The sequence below is a fragment of the Tenrec ecaudatus genome, chromosome 6, assembly GCF_050624435.1.
Source record: "Tenrec ecaudatus isolate mTenEca1 chromosome 6, mTenEca1.hap1, whole genome shotgun sequence".
NCBI lineage: Eukaryota > Metazoa > Chordata > Mammalia > Afrosoricida > Tenrecidae > Tenrec > Tenrec ecaudatus.
In genome coordinates, this window is record NC_134535.1 from 86,240,836 (window position 1) to 86,249,344 (window position 8,509).

An 8,509-nucleotide genomic window follows, 5' to 3' on the forward strand; every position below is an offset into this window, starting at 1 on the left:
TTAAGTGAACAGTCTCATCTTTCTCCTGTAGATATGACTGGTGGGTTTCAATGAGGTCAGCTTACCTGACAGCACTGCCTAATGCTTACCTGACAGCACTGCCTAAACATCTTTCTGCTTTTAGACAAGATTCATCTGATGTTCGCAATGATATCCTTAATTATGTCCTCTTCTAAACCTGTTTTGAATTTATGACAGTACCCTGTTGATATAGGGCTGTGGCTGCTTAAGTTTTACTTGCATATGATATTAATGTATTGTTTGAAAATTTCTACAACCTGTTGGACGACCTTTCTTTGGAATGGGCACAAAAATATTTTATGATTGATTGGCCATGTAGCTCTCTTAATTTTTCTTATTTGCAAACAGTTTAGTGTTCGCAGTAGTTTGTACATTTGTTTTTTTTTTGTTTTTTTTTTGCTCAGTCTCCGTAGAGACTGTCAAAAATTGCCAATGCCGACTATATTTCAAGTCGTCACGGCGGGGTATTGGGAAAAGTTTTCAATTAGCAATAATCGCGCCTCGGATAAACCTCACTGACTACGATATTGCCACTGCGCAAAGCTTAGTTTGTACATTTGTTGAGACATCTCAGTTTCTCAATTGCTATTTCATCACTTCCTAAAGACTGGTTTTTTTTGCGTGTTGGTTTTTTGGGTTAATTCCTTCATTGCATCTTAGACTTTTTCAACACCATTGGTTTGAGGTCATATTATACTTCCTGAAATGATTGAACACCAACTCATTCTTTTTGGTATAATTCTGTATTCCTTCCATTTTCTTTTGGTATTTCTTGCATAATTCAATATTTTGCCCAATATTGCAACTGAATCCCTACAGTGGCCGTCAAGCTTACAGCCAAAGAAACCCTGTGGGTTAGTTCTGCTCTGTTTCGGTGTGTCAATATGAATTGGAATCACTAAGACAGCAATGTGAATGGAAGTAGGAACATCATATTTATGAGCATAAGACCTCTAAGATTAATGAGAGAACACACTAAGGAACAACTCACCTCTATTATTGGTCTGAATTTTATAACTCTCTTTCTGTTCAGGTCTATGTGGTTACTCACCTCACTAGGAGGAGTCTTGTATTGACTTGTATGGGACTGTATATGGAAATATGTAGCTATTTGTCCAGCACACAGTAAAACCCTCATTAAAACAAAGGATAGATTAAATCTGAATAATACTCTGGACTGAAAGCAGTGTACCTAACAATTTAAAATGAGCTTTATTTTTCTCGTAGGATAAAGTTCTAAGGGATATAAAATATTATGCAAAAAAGTCTGGATATTCACAAATGATTAGGTCATAGACACTGACCTTGCCATATGGTCTGGCTAATGAATGCTTGATGAGTGAAAAGTTCAAGGCTATTATGATGAGGAAAATGCAATGGTGGGAGGCCCATGGGGATTCAGAATGAAAACTAAGCCTATGGATTCCCATGAAAAGAAACCAGATACCAGCTCAGAGAAGAGATAGCCAAGATGTATGCCTTGGTCTACCCTCTGTAGACAATCATTTGAATCCATGGGATGAGTACACACGGCCGTGCTCATGCAAAGTAACACTGAGTATTACAATGACACAGTCTGCTGTCATGCACCAAAGACATAAATACGGCAGGAGATTGTACTAAATATTAGGAGAAAAACTATCAGAAATTGACCTTAGGGAGAATCCAACAACAAATACAGATACAAAGCTGGCAGGTGGTCTATAAAGAACTACTGCATTCTTCCTGGAGAATCCAAAAGGTTGGTTTTTTTTTTTTAAGATACATTTCATCGTGGGATTTGTTAGTCTTTAACTGAAGCAGGAGCTAAAACACCACCAAGGTCTTGGGAAAAGACATTTTATATTCGTTTGAAACCATAATTGTACATCTTGTGAATCAAGAGCACATTTCAGCATGATCATTGTGTCAAAGAACTCTTTAAAGCTTATGGAGTAGTAAACTTGGAATGATAAATTTAAATGTTTCCTTTCTAAATTTCTGTTTTTATTAAAGGAGTGCTAAGATCATAAAAGGCTATCTAGCCCAGTGGGATGAATGCGTGCCTTACCTGAAAATGAGGAGCTGGAAAGATGAAACCATTTTCAGAGCTACTTCTGGACATCAGAGGCTGGAGAAAAGATCACTGATTGCACTGTGGTGGAGACTTAGAGCTGCTTTCTGAAAGGTGCTCCACAAGGGAATGAGACTCTCTGCCCCCTTAAAAGTCTACCATCTTCACCCTCAAAAACTCAAATTCATTGCCCTTGAGTCAATTCTGTAATTTCTAGTGTGAAAAGAAGCAGATGACTGCTATACCAAGGGTGTGGAACTGTTGGTCTGTGGACTTTGGCTTGGAACTCTTGCTTTGAGTGTGCCCAATGAATGGTGTCTGGGACTACCAGATACTATTTTAATACCCTCTTTACTTTATTAAGATATTATTAATATGGTAATTCTGGTTGTGCCTCTCTCAAGTGGATGTTACTGAAAGTTTTGCATTATAGCCATCCTCCATTGTTTATGTAAACAGTCTAGTCACTTTAGCGTTTAATCTAATAATTCATGCATTGCTGTTCAAAGATAGCCTATACTTGCATGTTCTCCTTTTCTCAACCATGTTTTAGATTCTATACTATTGGCTAAATTAATGGCACTATCAATAGAATTATCTTATGCCTCAGTGAGATGATAATGTTCTCTAACATAAATGACAATGATGTATCTAAGGTGAACCAGAGACATACATAGATCATAGATACATGAGCAGATCATGAGCTCACACATAATTGCAGCTCCAATATAAGAACATTTATTAGTTTTTTTATGAAATGGCCCTGCTTGTTACTTGCCCTCATGCAAAGATGATATGGGTATAGCAAAGTTTGATGAGGAAACTAGATGGTGCTCAGCTGTCAGAAAGAATAAGTATCTTTAATCAGCCATTGAAGTGAGGCATCAATTAAGTCCACATGAAAGAAGCACACCAGCCTGTGTGACCCAAAGATTGAAAATTAATATAATCAAAATCCGAAGGATGGAATGGTATCAGAGCTTAAATAGTGAACATTCACTTTGCTGAAGGCTATACATGACAGTGGAAGCCCAAAGTCCATAATCCACTTGCAGGATCCACACATAGATAAGCCTCCAGTGCATACCCACTGACCATAGTCAAGGGATGTGCATAGTCTTGTTATCAGGGTATTGTAGAGGCGATCATAGTAGACATAATTAAGATTAAAATGTAAAACGCCTCATTTGTTCCCCTTTTTGACTCATTTACAAGTTCCATCAGGGATTTTTGTTTTTGCTGTGTTTGAAATGAAGGGGATATGCATGTGGATTAAGCCTCTGACCACATTCAACCGGGATGTGAATAGCCTGGCTCTCATGCAGAGAGCATTGGAAAGTGGAGTATGGCAAATGTAGTTAGGTTAAAATTTAACCCTTCATCATTTGATCTCTCTTTTGACTCACTTCAAAGTTGTTCTTATCCTTAATATTTTCTTTCTTTTCAATTAAAGTTTTCACTGTTTTATTTTGTTACTGTTGTTAGCTCATTTGGTTTTGGTGTTTGAATGTTTTTTGGGATGGGTGGATTGCTAAAGACAACTGAAGTAATGGTCTCTTGGGGTTATGGCATGGGAGGCTGGGGTGGGGGGATGGGAAGCAGTACAAGAAAAAGAAAATGTTCTAAAATTGATTATGGTAATCATTGTACAACTCTTCTTGGTATGAATGAACTATCAAATTGTATGATATGTGGATCAGGTCCCAATAAGGCTTTTTTTAAAAACTCAAACTAAAATCCCAGACAAATAATAGCAGTCACTTTAGTTTTTGATTTTGGAGATTTGAGAGAGAGGGTAGGTGATAACTTTGTGGTGAAATTGTATTTTTGTCTTAGACAGGGTTCTCTAGAGAGACAAAACCAGATTGCTAGTAATTATATAGATATATAGAGATATATAACACAAGAAATGAACCATTAAATTATATACAGATAGATAATACAAGAAATTAACAGTTAAATTATAAAGCAGTGAGACACTAGCAGTCCTTTAAGTCTTGAGAGCCACTAGTCCCTCTTCTGTAGAGAGAGCTGGGCTATATATACCCAGGCAGCAAACACCAAAGCAGTCACCAACTGTCACCAACTGTGGGTCCCCAGTTCCAGAGATGAACATTCCAATCGTGTGGGCTTAAAGAGACCTTAATTTACAGCGACACAGTCCACAGACTAGGCATCCCACAGGCAGTGTACCCTTTAAATTGAGGCACAGAGCTAGCAAGGAAAGACTCATTGAGCCATTTATCTCTCCGCCCTTCAATTAATTCTACTTGTGTTTATCGGCCAGGCTGGCACAATAAACTATCGCAATTTTCCACCCCACAAAGGTTTTCCTCCTTTCTTTTTCTCCTTCCTTTCTTCTCATCTACTCTCTTTTTCTATCAACTCTAATGATTCCAGGCACAAGCTTTGATTTGCATATTTGAGTTAAATGAAATATTGCTGCTCAGAATACTAACACTGTATTTTTCAACTACACTGTATTTTAACCACATGTATTCCTAATGAGGCAGTTTACTGTGCCAACCGGACCAATAAACACATGTGGGGTCAATTGAAGGGCAGGGGAATAAATGACTCAGTGAGCCTTGCCTTTCTAGTTCTCAGGTCTCTTGCTTTGTGATGGTCGCACCAGGGTGCAGCTGCCTTATCAGTACCCTACTTCAGCTGGCAAGGCTGACTTCCTGCAAGACATCCCCAAGGAGAAGTCACATGGACCTACCCTGATGCAGTCCTGGGTGCTGGAACAGCCCTGTATGGAGACCCCTGCCAGCGCTGAGATGCTTACAGATTCACGGATTTGGCTTTCCTCCTGCAGTCAGCATCACTGCGTGTGTTTTGTGAGATGGAGGAGGACTTTGTGGATTGGTGTCAGACATGTGGGTTAATGTTGGACTTGTGGGCTTGGGCAGCACTGGGTTGGGATGTTTTCTTGATGTGCATGTACCCTTTATATAAAACTCTCTCTTATACATGAGTTTCTGTGGATTTGTTTCTCTAAAATACCCAGACTAACACACCTAATGTACCCGTGTGTTGTATATTGACCTTGCTTCTTGTAGCCAATTTGAATTACAAATCTAAACTATAATAATCTTATAATTATTTACCCCTCCAAGATTAACATCTTTTTGTGGGAATGAAAGAAAAGGATGTCCTTACATAGTACTTGTTGCCCTACCAGGTTGTTTAAAAAATGTTTAATATAGATTTCTCATTATTTCACTATTTACTTTTATATACCTGGTTTTTAGAATATAATTCTTTTAGATAGCATTAGTTGATAATACTTACCTTTTAGTTGAAGTATTTAGACAATTTTTATTTAAGTACAGTTGTCATGAGATTTAAATTTCCTAGCTCACCATTTGTTCATCACACCTGCTCTTTTTTTTCCTCTCTTGTCTTCTTTTGGATTAACCAACTTTATTACTCTATTTTTCTTGTCAAGTATGTGGGAATCTTTTATCTTTCTGTTAGTTGTCACTCGGGAAGTTACTACATACCTCCTATCAAATAGTACTTTTTTTTCCACTTTATATCCACATTTAATTCAATGTGTTAGCACAATGCTTGATTCACATTTCTCAATTGAAACATTCCCATCAATACAAAGATCACTTTATCATAACATACAAGCTAGAAGTCTCGGATTCTAGATGTTGTTTAATAGTACACTTCCAACCCTTGTTTTCTAAATAATAATCCCAATTTTAAAATAATGTCTCATACCTATTGCAGGTTCTATTTTTAGTGCTTCATATGTATAGCCTCATTTGAGCCTTACAACAGCTTGTAAGGAGCCACTGTTCTTCTACTTTTACGGATGAGAAAAACTGAGGCACTACTACTAAGTAGTGACAGCAGGATTCTAATCCAGGCCCAAGGACCCCAGAGACCAGACACCTCCTCCAGACCTTTGAAAAAAAGCGTGATTTCAAAGTCATAGAGGTTTTGCAACTATGGAAGAAACCATTTTTCTTCCCCAAATGACTGAAGAATAACTTGATGTGATTCCCCATAACCTTGAAATACATCTTCCAAACTAGGGCATTTTCTGAATAATCACAATCGAAATCAGGACATTTAACTGTAATGATTAATAATCATCTATTTGCTTTGCAGGGTCCATTAAACAATTGCCAATTATCCCAATAAGGTCCTTTTATGGCAATAGGTTCTAACTCAGGATTACAAATTACAATCAGTTGTTTTGTCATTGGATTCTGTTAATATGGAACAGTTCCTAGTATTCCCTTGCCTTTCCCAATCTCGACAATTCTGAAGATTACAGACTAGTCAATTTATGGAATCCCTTTCAGTATTGGTTTATCTGATGTTTCTTTTTAAAAAACGTTTTATTAGGGGCTTATGCAACTCTTATCACAATCCATACATACATCAATTGTGTAAAGCACATCTGTACATTCATTTCCCTTATCAAGGCCTCTTTTTTTCCCCACCCCCCTCCCCACTACCCCTTCCCTCATGAGCCCTTGATAATGTATAATTTATAAATTATTTTGTCATATCTTGCCCTGTCCAACATCTCCCTTTACCCATTTTTCTGTTGTCCGTCCCCCAGGGAGGAGGTCACATGTAGATCCTTGTAATCGGTTCCCTCTTTCCAACCCACTCTCCCTCTACCCTCCAGCATCAGCACTCACACCCCTGGTTCTGAGGTATCATCTGCCCTGGATTCCCTGTGTTTCCAGTTCCTATCTGTACCAGTATACATCCCCTGGTCTAGTCAGACTTGCAAGGTATAATTCGGATTGTGAAAGTGGGGGTGGGGTGGGGTGGCAGGGAGGAAGCATTTAGGAACTAGAGGAACGTTGTATTTTTCATTGGTGCTATATCGCACCTTGACTGGTTCATCTCCTCCCCTAGACCCCTCTGCAAGGGGATCTCCAGTGGCCGACAAATGGGCTTTGGGTCTCCACTCTGCACTTCCCCCTTCATTCACTATGGTAAGTTTTGTTCTGATGATGCGTTATACCTGATCCCTTCGACACCTAGTGATTGCACAGGCTGATGTGCTTTCTTCCATGTGGGCTTTGTTGCTTCTGAGCTAGATGGTCACTTGTTTACCTTCAAGCCTTTAAGACCCCAGATGCAATACCTTTTGATAGCTGGGCACCATCACCTTTCTTCGCCACATTTGCTTAGTCACCTGCTTTGTCTTCAGCGGTTGTGTTGGGAGGGTGAGCATCATAGAATGCCAATTTAATAGAAGAAAGTATTCTTGCATTGAGGGAGTACTTGAGTGGAAGCCCAATGCCTTTATGCTACCTTAATATTAAACCTATAAATATATGCACATAGATCTATTTCCCCATCCTCATATATAAATATATTTGCATACATACATGTCTTTATCTAGACCTCTATAAATGCCCTTTGCCTCCCAGCTCTTTCCTCTATTTCCCTTGGCTTTCCTCCTGTCCCACTATCATGCTCCATCCCCACCTGGGTTTCAGCAATACCTCTTCGTTACATTACCCTTGATCATGCCCTACCAGGCCTCCCACACCACCTCACCACCAATTTGGATCACTTGTTGTTCCCTTGTCCCTGGGTTTGTTAACACCATCAAGCAGTACTTTCACCACTTCCTGGATGATGTGAGAATCTAAGCATTTAGTTTTGTACCTTTATGAGTCTCTAACCTTTGGTGCCATTATTGTCATTTGAGTACTTTCAATGAAAGCATACAATCATAATGACATAAAAATAATAGCTTATGACAATAATTATCTTTTTGTCAAGTCATTACTGTTGCTGAAGAGATCAATATTCATTTAAATTTATCCATCTATTCTTTTGGCTGCTCTTAATTTGTGCCTCAGTCCACCATTTCCACTTAGGAACATTTTTATTCTATAAGAAATCATTTTACCAATTTTGTTAGGCAAGTGTGTTGGTGCCAAATATCCTCAGTTGTTTGTCTGAAAATATTTCTGTCTTTTAAAAAAAAGGTAGACTTTTATTAATTGCTTTTACCATTGGGTTCAATCATGTAGCCACAAATTAGAAATTTCTGAAAAGGTACTACTGTTTTTTTAAAAGTTTATTCATTACATAATACTCCTCATTGAGATGCTAATTTTCAAAAGGGCTTAGCCAAATAACTTTGGATGAAGATAAAATAATTTAAAAGATATCTATTTTAAGCTTTTCTAACTCATAAACCCAAATATTCATTATAAAGAAACACCAAAATTACTCCTGCTAGCAGTTTTTCTTTCACTTAAAGTAAGTAATTTCTTCTTTCCTATTCAAAGTCATGCTTACTGAATTTCAAAAGATCCAAAAGATTTTTAGGATGTGACTCTTTTAGACTACATTTATTTGAGAATCCTGTGAAGGGCCACAGACCGTCCAGGGCCAGAGACCATCTTGTGAAGTAATATCAGTTGGCCTTAGCAAAAGGGG

The 8,509-nt window shown here is 38.1% G+C and overlaps 1 non-coding gene across 1 annotated transcript; it reads right to left on the minus strand.

Annotated features, from left to right (window-relative positions):
* Window positions 1-425: 425 nt before the first annotated feature.
* Window positions 426-566, minus strand: LOC142452004 (U4 spliceosomal RNA). Its single transcript, XR_012785076.1, has one exon. It is a non-coding gene; the product is annotated as a U4 spliceosomal RNA (small nuclear RNA).
* Window positions 567-8,509: the final 7,943 nt, after the last annotated feature.